The sequence below is a fragment of the Passer domesticus genome, chromosome 30 (assembly GCF_036417665.1).
Source record: "Passer domesticus isolate bPasDom1 chromosome 30, bPasDom1.hap1, whole genome shotgun sequence".
Taxonomy (NCBI): Eukaryota; Metazoa; Chordata; class Aves; order Passeriformes; family Passeridae; genus Passer; species Passer domesticus.
In genome coordinates this window covers 2196350-2213132 of record NC_087503.1, presented here as the reverse complement: position 1 = coordinate 2213132, position 16783 = coordinate 2196350, and the positions used below count along the sequence as shown (strand labels likewise).

Below are 16783 nucleotides of genomic sequence, written 5' to 3'. Positions count from 1 at the left end.
TTGGAATGAATGGGATAGAGAAGTAGTGCAACATGGGAAAGGGCAGACTAGAAATAAATGGAGGAAAACTTCTTGGAATGTTTCTCTCACTTTCATTTCACTTCTGGAAAGCTGTTTCAGTTTCCCAGGAATCTTCTCCTGTCTGCTCTTCTCAAGAACCTTTCATGGAGAACAAGGTGAAGCTTGTGTCCCAAGATTTGCCACCAGCTGCAGCTTCTCTTGGCTTTCCACACTGCACTGTGTGTGCAGCACGACTTTTGCAGCAAAGCAGGACAAATGTTTGGAGAACTTTACACATCCTTTTTTTTTGCTGGTGGGCTGTGGAATTGTGCTACTGGTGAAGTTTTCATTTTAACGGATTGTGCTGGTTTAGGGCAAATTTTGGGAGGAAACCTCCAAAAGAGGTCCGTCTAGAAAGCAAGTTCAAGCAGCCCCTCCCCCTACTAGTTCAGGAAAAGACTTCCCTGTTAGAGAGCATTTTGGGCAGACACTGTGGCCTATGTGCACAGCCCTGCAGGCAAAACAATGGACATTCTGTGGATTTAGAAGCATGCTTGCAAACACTCTGTGTACGTGCCTGATAGCAGAAGCACACTGCCCTTGAGCAGCCAGCATGAGAAAGTTTGCCAACTGCATCCAAGAGAAAAGGATGTGAAATGTTATAAATGAGAAGCTTGACGAGGCCAATATTCAAGCAGCAATCAATTTATTAATTAATATGGTAAAGTATGAGCAAAACAGCGCTGGGTACAGTGGGGAAAATTTTCCCTCCAACTGCACGCCGATAGTTGGGGCTTACAGATATTTATAGGGGTACTCATAAGCTTTCTCAGCAGTTTCTGTTCCCAATTTTTATGTCACAATTCTATACACTATTGTGATTTAGTTTTTCTCAGGATGTATCCCAGAAAAGAGTATCCCCGTATGGTGGGGTCTGGCTTCTGAAAGAAGAAAGAAGTCTCCCAGCTGGTGAGGTCCAGATTCCAGATGTGGGTCCACCTTTTAATTGCAAGGACTATAAATCTCATAACAGTGATGTCCAGCTTCCCTTTGTTGAAACTATCAGTCCTTGATAGAGTTGATGTTCATCTTCCTTTCTCAAGCTGCTTTTCACTGTTTTGTTAAGGTGTTGAGATAAGCATGTTTCCTTTTGATATATTCTAAAGCTACAGTTCCAAAGATACTTACTACAAGCAATATTCTAAAATGATACTTCAAAAGCTTATTATTGCAAAACTCATTTTAGCTAGAAGCAGAAAGTTCCTGTCAAGCAGCAACATCCTTAAAGCTTTAATTCGAATGCTCCTAAATCAACTGAAGAGTTATAAAGGTTAATTGCGAACAAAGGATAGGTTCAAAGGCCTTCTTCCATGCTTTACTTCCTCAGTTATTTATTAGAATTGTCTTTGTAACTGTCCCATGATCAGTTTCCACACATATCCCAATCACAGGTACACAGGTTGCCTGTATGTACCTGACACAAAACATAGCTTTGTATTTCACAACATAAAAACTAGGTAAGAAAAAACGATGTTGTTATTATAAATAGAAATGAATATAATAAATATATACGTAGTTAAATAATAACACAAAATAATTTGATACAGAATAAAATAAAATAATAAATTACAGCAACATTTTTGCATGCTTTAGGATGTCAGTCCCAGGTGGGCCATGTCAGACATGGTGAGGCTGGGGTGAGCAGCAGGCTGTACAAACAGGGTCAGCCCAAAAGGGGCTTGTTCTTCTCCGTGCCCAGACCTCCTAAGGAGACATTCAGCATCAAGATCACTTTGGGAATGCTTCTATCACCTCTTTTCTGAACTGAAAAATAGAAAACCACCCATATGATTAAATCCAAACATCATGTGTTTGGTGCACATTGACATCTTCCTCCTTAACAGAACTCCAAACTGACTCCAATCACTGCACAAGCCCTGGAGACTTGAAGACAATTGAAGGGAGACAAAGAGCTCCTGAGGGCTTTCTGTGTTTTAATCAGCCCCACGGTGGATTTGGGGCTGGGTCCAGGAGCCTCAGGCACTGAGGGAAGGATGAAGAAGCTGCTCAAGGAGTCAGCAGCAAAACTCCAAGTGCCTTGGAGCATGGCTGGGCCCCAGTGAGGGCAGGGAGTGCCAAAGGCTCCCCAGGGACTGCTGAGAGCAGATCCTTGAGGCCAGGAGTGCGGGGAGCCCAAGGCTCTGGGCAGGGAACTGCAATGCTGAGCAAGGCCTGGGCTGGCTGGGGGAAGCAGAAAGGCCAAGCCCTGAGCCCAGCCTGGGCCAGCAGGGCCTGTCCCTCACGGGTGGCTCGGGGCTCTCTGTGGGGCAGGGGGATGTGAGGGGCAGCAAGGACAAATGCCATAAACCTGCAGCCCCTGCCAGCCTGGCCAGTGAGGCCGAGGGAGAGCCAAAGTGCAGCCCCTGCCAGGAAAGTTCCTGCTGTGGGGCCTCCAGAGGCGCTGCCCGAGCCCAGGGCACAAAGGCCTGGGTGCCTGTGGCCCTGCCAGCCCTGCCCAGCCCTTGGCCATCTGTCCTGCAGGCTGTGCCCCCTGTGCGTGCTGCTCCTGTGCCCTGGCCGGCTGCACTCACCCCTCTCGCTGTGCCCCAGCATTTCTCAGCCAGCGTTTCTGTGCCCTCCCTGCGCTCCCTGCACCCAGCGCTGCCGGCTCCTGGCACACAGAGCCGGCCATGGCCCAGCCTCACGCTGCCACACCTCGAGCACCACAATTCTACCCTGGCAGGGACTTTGCTTTCTCCTCAGCTCCAGCCTGAACCTTCCAAGCTGCACTTTGGGGATGTTTCCTGCAATTCCCACTCCCAAGGAAAGCTCTGTCTCCTGCTGCTCACAAAGAGAGAAGGGCTGGTGGGAGAAGTGCTGGTCAGAGGCTGTTTGGGGCACAGTCACCATGAAATTATTGAGGTTTTAAATATTCCATGAAAGAAGGAGGGGCATCAATAAATCTTCTACACTGGACTTTTAAGGGCAGACTTAGGCCGAATTGAGGATGCATATTTGGGGAGTACCAAATCAGGAACTGATTCTTTTAAGGGAAACAGCCCGTAAAAACACAGGCTTCCAGGAAGGATGGACACACTTCAGCAAAGAAACCTTGATGGAGCAAGAGTAGACTGTCCCTTTGTGCAAAAAGATGACCCAGAGGAAGAAATGACTGGCCGGGCTGGGCATGGAGCTTTTGCAGGAATTTAGGGGTTAAAAAGAGGGTGCATCACCTTTGGACATAGAGGCAGGTAAATCAAGAAATATTTAAGGATGTTGTTAAGTCATGCAGAAAGAAAATTAGAGCGGTGAAAGCTCAGTTAAAACAACTTGTATTCTTCTGTGAAGGATAATAAAAATGTTTTTATAAGTACATTAATGGCAAAAGAGGGCTAAGGGCAACCTGCATTTCTTATTGTGGGGGATATGGTTACAAAAGATGAGGAAACGGCTCAGGTACTTCACCCCTTCTTTGTCTCAGTTTTCAACAGTAAGACAGGCCACCCTCAGGACAAGTGTTCTCCTGAGCTGGTAGATGGGCACAGGGAGCTGAACAGCCCCTGCAATCCAGGAGGAAGCAGCTGGGGACCTGCTGAGCCACTCAGGTGCTCACAGGTGTCCCCAGGACCAGATGGGATCCATCCCAGGAGGATGAGGAAGCTGGTGGATGAGCTCCCCAAGCTGCTCTCCATCATTTACCATCAGTCCTGGCACACCAGGGAGGTCCCAGAGCACTGGAGGTGCCAATGTGAGCCCATCCCCAAGAAGGGCTGGAAGGAGGATCTGGGGAACTCCAGGCCTGTCAGCCTGACCTGGGTGCCTGGCAAGGTTATGGAACAGATCACCTTGAGTGCCATCACAGGGCACCCACAGGATGGCCAAGGGATCAGAGCCAGCCAGGGTGGATTTCAATAGCTGCACTGATGAACTGCATGAGGGGATTGAGTCCAGCATCAGCAAATTTTCAGATGACATCAAGCTGGGTGTGAGTGTGGATGTGCTGGAGGGGAGGAGGGTTCTGCAGAGGGCCCTGGACAGGCTGGATCCAGGGAACACATCCAACAAGGTGAGGTTGAACAAGTCCCATGCTGGGTCCTGCACTTTGGCCACAACAACCCCTGCAGCACTACAGGCTGGGGACAGAGTGGCTGACAGCAGCCAGGCAGAAAGGGACCTGCAGGGACTGATGGACAGCAGGCTGGACATGAGGCAGCAGTGTGCCCAGGTGGCCAAGAAGGCCAATGGCTCCTGGCCTGGATCAGGAATGGTGTGGCCAGCAGTAGCAGGGCAGTGATTCTTCCCCTGTGCTCAGCACTGGTTGGGCAGCACCTCAAGTGCTGTTTGCTGTCCTAGGGCCCCCAATTTAAGAAGGACATGGAGGGGCTGGAGCATGTCCAGAGAAGGGAAACAAGGCTGGTGAGGAGTCTGGAAACACAAGTCCTCTGAGGAGCGGCTGAGGGAGCTGGGTTGTTTATCCTGGAGAAGAGGAGGTGACTAAGTAACATCATAGAGCCAGATGTGACATTACAGAACAGACTGTGACATCACATGGTGAATTTGTGACATCACCAAATTTTCTGTGACATCACAGAGCAGCTTTATGGTATCACAGAGTGATATTCTAGCACTGGCCCTTGTGATACCATGAAGGGGCTTTGTGACATCACAGAGCAGCCTGTGACATCACAGAGCAGTAGTGTGTCATCACAGAGTTGCCTGTGACATCATAGAGTAGGCTTTGTGACATCATAGAATGGATTCTGCCATCACAGGGCACCTGTGTGACATCACACAGGGGTTGTGACATCACAGAATGGCTGTGTGACATCCCAGAGGAGGATGTGTAATATCACAAGATTAACTGTGACATCATAATGGGGGCTGTGTCATCACAAAGGGGCTGTGTGTCATCACAGGGGCTGGTGACATCACAGGGGCTGTGTGAGGTCACTGGGGAGGTCACTCTGCCCCAGCCCCCCTCACAGTTCCCCCAGAGCAGTCCAACACTGCTCGTGCACAGCGGGGTCCCCTGTCCCCCCGGGTCCCCCCGCCCCCGGCGCCGCAGCCTCCCCCAGAGGATGTTCCACGAGATCGACCCCAGAGCCTGACACGGGGACGGGGGGCCGGGGCCCTGGGGGTGGGACAGGGGGACAGGGACCCCTGGGCAGTGTCCCCGTGTCCCCCAGGGCCAGAGCCTGGGCCAGGGCTCCTTCACCCTGTTATAAATGAGGGCTTGAGAGCACTGAAAAAATCCCCAGCAAGGGATCAGCAAAAGCCAGATTTAATATTAAGTGACAGTACCACAAAATTCCTTGGCAAGAGTCACTCCTGACTGGACACTTCAGGCACACCAGGGAAATAAAGCAACAACAAAACCAAATCAAATCCAGACAATCAAACCAGAAATAAACCAAGAACTGACCGTGTGTGTGTGTGTGTGTGTGTGTGTGTGTGTGTGTGTGTGTGTGTCAACAGGACAGTGAGGGCAAGGATAAAAGGAATACGGCCTAAAAGCTGAACAGGACTAAACATAGCTCAAGCTTAACAGGACTTAACTTATACCTTAACCTTAAGTGATACCTTAAACTTCACAATTTAGCAAAAGTACAGCACTTAAGAGTATTTAACCTAACTTATGACCTATGACTTATCAATTTAAAAGAGGAATAACACCTAACAATATTCAACTTAGGTTATACCTTATATTAAACATAACAACTTAGCAAAAGAACCACCCTTAGTAGCATTTAACTTCACTTAGACCTCATGATTTAACCTCACTTACAGGCCTGACTGACTCAGCTATCCAAGGCACTCCAACCCCTCCGAGAGCAGCATTTCTGCCACAACTCCCCAGCACAGGCACTCCTGTGTGCACACAGACACAAAGAGTCAGTGCAAGGCTCCTGTGAGAAATTCCCCTCAGGGCAGGAGATGCTCCCTGTGGATGCTTTGGCATCTCCCCAGCGGGTGAAGGGTTGAGCCTGGAGGAGTGGGGGGATCGGCCCAGACTCCCTCATTGTTCAGGATCCCCGAGTGCAGCAAACGGGAGAGTTCCCGGCTGGGAGAGGCCCCACTCAGAGGGAATCACTGGCCCAGGAGAGCTCCAAGGGGCTCCTTTTGCAGCGCTGTTTGTAGGGCCCCAAGAGAGGGGCTGCAGTCACAGCAATGGTTCATCCTGGCCGCACTTGGCATCAACAGCTTTCTTTGGCACTGTGAGAACAGGAATGTTGTGCCACTGAGGGAACAAAAGCAGTTCCCAGGGCTGCTCCTCCAGAAACCAGGAGCTGGTTGGGCACAGCAGTGCCTGGAGCAGACAGTGTTTGTGCTGAGCTGCAGAGGAGCTGAGCCCAGGGGCTGTTGGCCAAGGCCGAGGCCCAAGGAGCATTTCTGAGCTGGCAGGGCGGCCTGAGAAGGGGAGGGGGGAATGCAGCAGCACAGGCCCATGGAAGCAAGGGACCATGGTGACACTGTGGGACCCTGTGAGACCAAGGGACCATTGTGACACTGTGGGGCCTTGTGACACCAAGGGGCCATTGTGACACTGCGAGATCCCATGGAGCCAGAGGTCCATTGTCGCATTGCAAGGCCTCATGGAATCATGGAGACACCATTAAGAGACCTCACAGTCTCATGGAACCAAGGGGCCATTGTGACACTGAGGGGACTCATGGGATCACGGAGAGCATTGTGACACTAAGAGCCCCCGTGGAATAAGCAAAGCATTGTGACACTCTGAGGCCTCATGGAACCAGTGAGACCATTGCGACCCTGGGGGTCCCCACAGAACCAAGAGGTCCATTGTGATACTGTGGGCCCTCGTGAAACCAAGATGCCTTTGTGACACTGCAGGGCTGCATGGAAACAAAGGGCCATTGTGACATTGCAGGGTCTCGTGTCATCAGTGGTCCATTGTGACACTGTGGAGCCAAAGGAGACCATTGTGACATTGCAGGGCTCATGGAATAGAGGAGTCACGTGTCATTGTGGGGCCTGGGGAATGACGGGGACCATTGCCACACTGCAAGGCCTCATGGAATCGTTGGGACCATTGTGACACTTTGGGGCCTTCTGCAACCCAGGAGCCATTGTGACATTGTGGGACCCCATTGAACCAAAGCACCATGGTGACACTGCTGGACCACATGGAACCAAATCACCATTAGGACACTATGGGGCCCCATGGAACCAAGGGGACCATGGTGATACTGCAGGGCCTCTTAAAACCATGGCAACACAGAACAGTTCTGGCTGGTTTGGCCTCCTGTGGACTGCCTCACTGGTCCAACTGACCACGGCATGTTGAAGGTCTCTTCTCATCTGCTGCTGAAACACTGGTGCTCCATACTTTCTTTCATATGGAAAAGATCTGTCCTTCTCCTGCAGGCACCCATGGTCAGAATTGGGATATCATCTCCAAATTTCCATATATCCAGGGATTATTCCCATAGGAATATTGCCAGGACAAGACTGGCTGACAACGTTTTAATGAGGGTCACCTTTCATCTGTCCTCAAAACTCTGGGGAAGGCTCGATGCTTTCCTTCTTGTGGAAAGAACTATTCTGCTTCTCTAGGCGCCCATGGCTGAGATTGGGCTTCCAATTCCAAAATTCCCTAAATTCAAAGACTGCTCCCAGACAAAATCTGCCATTACTGACAAGTCTGGCTTGCCTAGTGAGACTCTCACCTGCCTTCCAAACTCTGGGGCTTTGTGCTTTCCTTCCTATGGAAAAGAGCTCTCCTTCTTTTCCAGGTGAACATGGCCACAACTGGGATTTCACCTCCAACATTGCATACTGTGACAGACTGGAGGAGATTGTTGGCTCAAAACATTTCATGTGTCGGGGAGGAATGGGCAGATCCAGCCTTGCCCTGCTCTGGAACCCCAGCACTGCCCTGGAACCCCAATCCCCCCAGAGCCTCTATCCCAGCACAGCAGTGGCTGCCAGTCCTTGGCACAGCACAGGCAATGCTCCACAGCCACCTCTGGAGCCCCCAGCCCAGCTCCTGAGCCCAGGTCCCACCTGGGGGAAGGGCCCAGCAAGACCAAGGGGTATTGAAGGCTGACGACAAGGTAAGCACACATCTTGACCCTGCCTCCTCTTGGAATTTCCATCTGAACAGTGCTGGAATCCAGGAGTTGGTAGCTCTGTCTGTGCTTCTATAAATCTTATTTTTCTTTCTCTCTTTCTGTGTCTACTTCTTCTATTTTTGTCCTCTTGCAAACTCTGACTAGTTTTAAATTGAACAGGCTTAGAGTTTGGGATGTTGAACAGGGCAAGTTATTGCCTTGAGAAGTGTTTTTTGGTGATTGAATGATGCATTAAACATTTTGACAAAATTTCTCTGATTTTCTAAAGTTGCCAGTAAAGACTCTTTTGCTGTTTTCAGCTCCTGAGAATCTCTTGTTGGTATTTCTCCAGTACATCGAACTCAGGGTACACAAACAACTGTAATTCCTTTTAAATGTCTCCTTGAGAGAGTTGTTTGGGGGATGGGGCTCAGGGCTTGTCTGTCCTGCTTGGACCAGCCCAGGCAGGGCTTTCCCAGCCACATTCCACACTCCATTGCCCAGCTGGAGCCGCTGCTGCCTCTGAGTTCTGCTGGCCCAGCCCCAGGGACGCTCTCCTTGTCTGCCCATTCCCCCACGGTCTCTGGGCAGGGATGGCCTCAGTGGGGGCTGCTGACATCCTCAGCAACTTGGAGGCTGCTGCTGGATTTCACTGCTCCAGAGGCTTGTTCAGCCTTCAGCCTTTCAGTTCAGGAATTCAGTGTCCCAGGGCTTATTAACATTCAGACCATCTTAACAAGCCAAGCCTCTGGGAATAATTTGATTTTAGTTTTCAAATAATTTGTGGTTAATTAGACACATCTCAGTAGTATATTCAAAGTGAATTCATTATATTTAAAAAGACAGTGAGAAAAGATTTATAGGTCCTGTTTAGGTTTTTTATTCCTGATCATAAATGGATATATGCAATCTCCAATGGACATGGAATCCAAGTACCTCCTCATGCAGTTTGAATAGATATGAAAACCAAGACCCTTCATGGCTGACAATCAATCAGACTCTGTCCCTACCCCCACCCTACCATTTCCCCCATCCAAGCCCTGGCACTCAGAGCAGCCTTGTGCAAATCTGAGCTTCCTCCAGCCCAGGCTGCACCTGCAGCTTTCAGCTCCTTGGCTCCCACTCCCACCTGCTTTCCTTGGAGAAGGAGCTGCCCGAGACACAGAGGGATGTTCATTTCCTGTCAGCCAACAAAGCCAAGGGAAGGCACAGCTCCATCAAATGCAAAAGTCATTCTTCTCCCTGGCTCTGCCCTGCCCCTGATCCCCACAGCCTGTCCTGTTTCCTTCATCCCTCCTTTGCCAGGCACTTTCTGGGACAAGGGAGCTCTGCTCTGGCTATGGAGGGAGGTCCAAGTGCAGCCACTGGAGTGGGAACCACAACTCATCATGTTTGTGCCCTTGGAGGGACCAGGAACTGGTGAGACTCAGAGGCACAGAAGGGTTTCTCTTCATGGACAACATAAAAAAATGTGAACATGATAAAATTTAAGAAATATCAAACCCTTTCCCTGAGCTCCTTGTGACATCCCAGCAACATCTGACATGTCCACCATCCACAAGGGATTGCCATACAGGAAGGATTTTCAACAGAGAAGAGGTGATAGAAAAGATAAAACTACAAGTAAGATGCTGACTAGGGAGGTATTTAAACTTCATAGAAATTAGGCAGCTCCCTGATGCTCAAAGCATGAAGCCAGTCAAAGGACACACATTGGAATGACCAGAGAACAGCTGCAGGAGGAAATCTGGGAGAAAGGGGAAGGGCATAGATCCAGCTGCTCTAAATGAAGAGATGTCCTTAGACATGGCCATTTTACCAGGAGAGCTGGAAACACCTGAAGGAAGAGGGCCGTGAAATACTAGACTGAATGTTGCTGGCAAAGGTAGAGGAGAAGATCAGTATTTTTTCTCCTGCCATCAGTAGAAGAATCCAGTAGATCCAGGAAACTCCTGTTCCTGGTGGGAAAACTTTGCCGTTTCTTAGAAGTACTCAAGTAATCCAGATAAGAAATATTTTCTGGTATATTATGACACTAACAGGTATTAAAACCTGTGCCCCTTTCCAGGCAGACATCTGTTGTGTGCTAATGAACAGGCAGTGCCACTTGTGCCCTGAGGTGCCCAGCTGGGATTGGATCTCTCCGAGAGCACCTGAGGGAGAGCAGAGCACCTTGCAAGCTGCAGGTCCCTGAGAGCCCCGCAGGGCTCCTGTCCCATCAACATCTGCTCTGCTGCCAATCACAGCTGGGATAGCACCGCCCCTGCTGTGTGATTGACAGCTCTGCCAGGGCTGGGGGCAGGGCTCTGTCCCACCACAAACCAAGGCCTGACCCGGGCCTGGCCCCACACGGGCATTCTGAGCATCCCGAGGTGTCTCGGGACATCGATCTCATCCAGCCTCTGACAGCGACCACGGTGACACTCCGGAACCTCATGGAACCAAGGGTCACTGTGACAATGCGGGTCCAAGGAAACTATGGTGGGACTGTGGAACTTCATGGAATCAAGGAAACCATTGTGCAATTCAGGGGCCCTGTGGAAGCAAGGGTCAATGATCAAACTGTGGGGCCCATAGAAACAAGGAGCCATTGTGGCACAGCAGGGCCGCATGGAGCCAAGGGACCACTGTGACTCTGTTGGGGCTCATGAAAGCAAGAAGTCATTGTGACATTGCCAGACTTCATGGAATCAAGGAGACCATTGTGATGGTGTGGGGACCCATGATATCAGCAGAACATGGAACAGGTCTGCCTGGTTTGGCCTCCTGGGGCCTGTCTGACAGGTCCCGCTGAATTTGACATGTCAAGGGCCACTTCCCATCTGACTGTGAAGCACTGGGGCTCCGTACTTGCCTTCCTATGGAAAAGAACTATCTTTCTTGTCTAGGCTCCCATGGCTTAAATTAGGATTCCACCTCTAAATCTCCCTATATCCAAGGCTTTCTCCCAGACAAAATCTGCCAATACAGTCAAGTCTGGCTAGCCTTGGCCTCTGGAGGCTGCCTCTCATCTGCCCCTGGGGCTCGGCTGTTTTCTTCCTGTGGAGACCACTGAGACACTGTGGGGCGTTGTGGAGCCAAAGGGCATTGTTACCCTGTAGGAACTTGTGGAACCAAGGAGATCATTGTGACATTGTGGGGTCTTGAGGAACCATGGAGACCATTGTGACACTGTGGGTTCATGTGAAATGCAGGGGCATTGTGACACTGCAGAGTACCATGGATCCAAGGGACCATGTGACACTGTGGAGCCTCACCAAACCAAGGACATCATTGTGGCTCTGTTGGGCTGCATGGTCCCAAGGGGCCAGTGTGAAGCAGCAGGGCTTTGTGGACCCAAGAGGCCATTGTTGCATTTCAGGGCCTCATGGAGCCAAAGGGCCGTTGTGATCCTGTGGGGCACCATGGATCCATGGAGACCATTGTGGCACTGCAAGACCCCATGGAATCCTTGTGACACTCTGGGGCCCCACAGAACCAAAGAGCCACTGTGACCCTGCAGGGCCTCATGGAGGGAAGGGGTCATTGTGACACTGTGGGAAGCTGTGGAACCATTGTTGCACTACTGGGCCCCAACAGAACCAAGGGGCCATGGTGACACAGCAGGGCTTCATGGAACACAAAGACCATTATGACACTGTGGGGCCTTGTGCAAACATAGAGACCATTAAGATCCTTAAGCACTTGTGTAACCAAGGGGCCATTATGATGCCACAGGACATCATGGAAGCAAGAGAACCACTGTGATGTTGTTCGACCTCATGGAAGCATAGAGCCATTGTGACACTGCAGGGCCCTGTGGAACCAAGAGAACACAAAATAGGTCTGGCTGCCTTGGCCTCCCAGGAGTCACCTGACAGGTCTGGCTGACCTTGGAATGTGGAAGGCCACTCCCATCTGACCCTGAAACACTGGGGCTCTGGGCTTTCCATTGTATGGAAAAGAACTCTCCATCTTTTCCAGGTATCCATGGCCAAAATTAGGATTCCACCTCCAATTTTCTGTGTATCCAAGGATTGCTGCCAGAGAAAAGCTACCAGGACAGACAGGTCTGGATGGTCTTTAACTCCTGAGTGCCAGTACTGACCTGTTTTCCAAACACTGGAAAGGGCTCTATGCTTTTCTTTTTGTGGAAAAACATCATCCTCCTCCAGGCACAAATGTCTGACATTAGGATTCCACATTCATAATTTTGAATATCTAAGGGTTGCTCCCAGACAAACCTGCCAGGACAGACAGGTCAGGCTTGCCTTGGCCTCTGGTGGCTGCCATTCATCAGCTCCTGAAACATGGGGGTTCTGTGGTTTCCTTCTTATGAAGTCCAATGTGACACTTTGTGGCATTGTGAAATGAAGGGGCCATTGTGACACTGCAGAGCACCATGGATCCAAGGGACCATTGTGACACTCTGGAGCCTCGTGGAACCAAGGACATCACTGTGGCTCTGTTGGGTCCCATGGTCCCAAGGGGCCAGTGCAAAGCAGCAGTGTGGGAGTTAGCCCGGCAGTAACTCAGAGTCAGCCAGATTTTGTCCTGGAAGAACCAGGAATGAGTTTCAAGTCCTGGGAGTCATTCGTTTAACTTAGGATGAGCTTGGGAATTCTCCCATAAGCCTTTAGTGTTGTTATTCTAAGTTGTCCAAGTTCTGCTTCCCTACTGCTTACTTGTTTCCCCTATATGGGTATTGTTCTAGAGTGTTCCACCCCCAAGTGTATGTATTATTGCTTTGTCTCAGGTCTTTGGATCTTCCCCTCATACTGGGCTTGACTTCTCCACGTTTTTTGTTTTTCACCCCATTATTGAAGTTCTTTTTGGGCAACTCCATTGAACCCGCTCCTTTTCATTTTCACCAACTTCACTCTTAAGTCAGGGAACCAGAGAGTTTTGTCGCAGCCACCCTCACTGGGACATCTGGCCCCTGAGCAGGGACCCTGACATTCAGTTGTGTCAGCTGGGGTTAGCTGAGAGATAGGCCAGAGCTCCCCGGGATTGTGGATTGTGCCAGGCCCGGTGGATTTCCCATCACTTCGAGAGACTTGAGCCAGCATTGGTGGCCATGATGATGGTTTCCTCATGTGGATAATTTCAGGTGGGTTTGGGAAAATGCAGGACATTTTTCACCCATTTTGCCAGCGTGTTTTTAAAATACGGATCCACATCCCATAAATGATTTTGTGACTCTGTGGGATTTAAATTGTACAACCTTTCGATCAAAAGGGACCCCATTGCACCCCCCATGCTCCCCTTCTTCCACACCATCCTTGAGACACTTCACCAGCAAGCTGCGTGTCAAAAACTTGATCCATCAGTCACTCCTAACCCTGGACCTCCCCCGAAACCCGCCTTTCTTGGACTTTCCATGATGCTGCAAGATGGCAATGGCCATGCTGTCTTGGAGCATTGTGCCCTGGAGACCCAAGATGGAAGAAGCCCAAATGTGGCTCGAGAGCCTGGCCATCCTCCCTCCATCTTGGCTCCTCCACCTCCTGCTCCCACAACCTTCTCTTCCACTCTGAACGAACCTCCAGACTCCACCCCTGTGACTGCAGGTCACGCCTCCACTGTCATTCATTCCACCTCCACCCTGGGCCACAGCTCCAGAAAATGACAAAATGGCAGCGCCCTTTACTCACCCTCCGGCAACAAAATAAACCCCATGGTCAAGGATACTAAGCCAAACTGTCACACTATTTCTAATCCCAGTGTTTCTGCTCCAAGTTATTCTTCCTCCCCAGAAGACAGTTTGGATTCCCCAGAGCCACATCTCCCCTCAGGCCTAGAAGATCCCTGGAAAAGGATCTGGAAGGAAGCAGTTAAGGAAGGAGACTGGCAAATAGTCTTGAAACTCCTCATTGCCCCAGGACATGATGAAAGAAGGGAGCAGAATCCCAGGTATCAGCCATTGGTTTACGGGGAAATCAAGGAGCTGTGTGGGGCAGCTAAAGACTAGAGGCAGGACCCACCTTGTTTTAATGGCCTAATGAGAGCCATGTTCACAGCACATGTAACCCCCTCTGATTTAAAATATATTATGACCATGTTTTTATCACCTACAGAATGGACCCTATGGGAAAGGGGGATGGAAGTGTTTACTAAATCAATGAATAGCAGACTATGCTAATAATGAGGCAAGGGCGCAATTGACAATCAGCCATCTAGCTGGAGAAGGACAACACAGCCTGACAGATGATCAAGCAGCAGGTATCCCCAGAGAAGTATTGGACGATATAAAATAGATGGCTTTGAAAGCTTTAATCCAGGTACCGGATGGTAGCACCCCCAGTTTGGACTATGTAAACATAAGACAAGAACCCAGAGAGGCCTGCATGAAATTGATTGATCACCTTAAACAGGCACTAGAGAAACAAGTCAGGGATGAAAAGACTCAAAATGAATTACTAAACTCATTGGTGGTATCCAATGCCAACCTGGAATGTAAGAAAGGGGTGTGTGCCCTTCCACTAGAGATGGAACCGACACTCTGCAGGTGATTGAGACTGTAATTGCCTCAGGACCACAGAAGACATAGCGGCCGTACAAGCCCAGGCCATTGGGCAAGGAGTTGCAGAGGCCCTAGTGGCCATGCCATTCCCCTTGAAGGGGCCCCAGCAACAATTACAGGGCCCAAAAATATGTTTCCGGTGTGGTCAACAAGGACATTTTAGAAAATATTGTCTCTGGGGTAGCGGGGGCATCCGGTCCCTAACAGAAATCAACATCAAACTAGGCAGAATTTCTCATTTTGCAATGGCCCAGTGCAGGTTGGGATGATGATCCACCCTCACAGCTGGCCCAGGGCAGGCCGGGAGTGTCCTTGGTGACACCTGGGTGACACCTTGGGCTTGGCACAGCCTTGAGGATGGTCTATGTTTTCAACAGAGACACTCAAGAGTTTTAGATTGCTTCAAAGAATTAAAAAGACAAAACCCCTCTTTGGCTGTGTGCAGTCAGATCTCCAAGCAAAGCAGATCCCAAGTGAGTGAGGAGAGAGAGGATGGGGATGGGGAATGTGGAGCAAGGTTGTTGACACTGGGTCAGAGCTCAAGGCACAGCTTCTCTGACCAGGCCAGACCTCCTTCGGAGTGTCCCTGAATCAGTATCAGTCACTGAATGCTTCAATCACCTCTTGTGTAATAAGAAAAAAAAAATAAAATATATCCTTGAAAATAGGAATACATATTTACTAGAAAATCTTTCAAATATTTCTCCAAGAGGAAGACTTCCTGATGAACAGCACTAGAGCAGAGGGAAATCAAGGCAGAGCCATGGTTTGTCAGGACTTGCTTGATGCTAATAAGCCCCATGGTACATTTGGAGCTGAGCCCTGGAACCTTAGGGCCTGAGAGGAGATTGTACAAACCTGTCCAGGAGTCCAAGCCAGAAGAAAACCCAAAGTGTGTCAAGGCATGAATGGGCCCAATGAGGTCCATCCCCAGCACAGGCTCCTCATGGACTCCTTGGAGGAGAGAACTGGAGGCCAGGATGGCACAAAAACTTTTCAAAGTCTCAGTGTGAATAGGAAAATTCAAAGTATTTCAAAAACCTTGAGTATCTCAAAGTATTAATGAGCCCCACTGAGTGTCAGTACAAAGCTCTCAGGGGACTCATTAAAGCAGATAACTGGGGCCATGATTGCACAAACCACTCACAGAGTGTTTATCAAAAGAGAAACATCAAGTAACTTAAAATAACTGAAGTACCTTGAAGCATTAATGAGCCCCACTGAGTGTTGTTACTGACAAAGCCTCTCCAGGGACTAATTACAGCAGATAATTGGAGACCATGATTGCACAAACCTCTCAGAGACTCCAAGGCAAAAGCCAAACCCAAAGTCCTTTGAAAAACCTGCAGTCCCTGGGAGCATTCAGGAGCCCCCAGGGCCATTGCTGAGCAAGGCTCCCCAGGGACTCCTTCCAGCAGATCCTTGAGGCCACTGGGATGTGGGCTAGGGGGGGATGCTGAGGGCAGGACAAGGGGCTGACAGTGCCCAGCCTGGCTGGGGCTGTGCCAGGAGGCCCCAGGGCCTCAGGACAAGGTGTCTCCTCCCAGCCCTTGGTGGCACAGACCCTGCTGCTGTGCCCCAGGCCACCAAGACTTGGCTTCTCTTTGTCCCCACCTGTCATCACTGCCTCCAGTTCTCTGCTCTGCCTGGGGCTTGGGAACACTTTCTCAGTGTCTCGGTCCCTCCCAGGGACCCATTAAAATTCCAAGAAACTTTGGAGTTGGATTGTGCCTTGGAGTTCTGGAGAGGTTTCTTCAGCTGCCTCTCAGGGACTGCTGTTCAGGGCCTGAGCACAAAGCCCCAGAGGGTCATTAAAGTCCTGGTGCTGTGTCTGTGCTGCTGAACTGGGCTGGGCTCCTGGCACAGAGGCAGCTCATGGTAAGCAAGAAGAGCTTCAAAAGCACATTTCTCTTGAGGAGCAGCTCTTCTGCCAGCCCAGCAGGGCTGGGACACTGCCTGCAGCCAGCCCGGGCACAGCCCAGAGGCACAGAGAGCTTCAATCAGTCAGAGCTGGGAAGGTGCTGAGAAGTGCCTGGGGCAGAATCACTGCCAGCCCTTGGCACAGGAACCTCTGGCTGCAGGATAACGCAGCTGCAGCTCCTGGAGCCATCTCCTAAAGCTGGAACATCCCAATGCCTACAGACCCTGTGAGTACATTCTCTGATTGTCTCTTGTGCAGAGCAGCCAGGGGTGCCCAGGGCTGTCCTGC

At 50.3% G+C, this 16783-nt stretch overlaps 1 protein-coding gene and 1 pseudogene across 1 annotated transcript in view; one reads left to right on the top strand and one right to left on the bottom strand.

Annotated features, from left to right (window-relative positions):
• LOC135287561 (zinc finger protein 345-like) overlaps positions 1 to 16783 on the bottom strand; it is a 737501-nt pseudogene that overhangs the window by 72440 nt on the left and 648278 nt on the right.
• LOC135287518 (zinc finger protein 23-like) overlaps positions 1 to 16783 on the top strand; it is a 387441-nt gene that overhangs the window by 22928 nt on the left and 347730 nt on the right. The gene's annotated exons all lie outside the window — the stretch shown is intronic.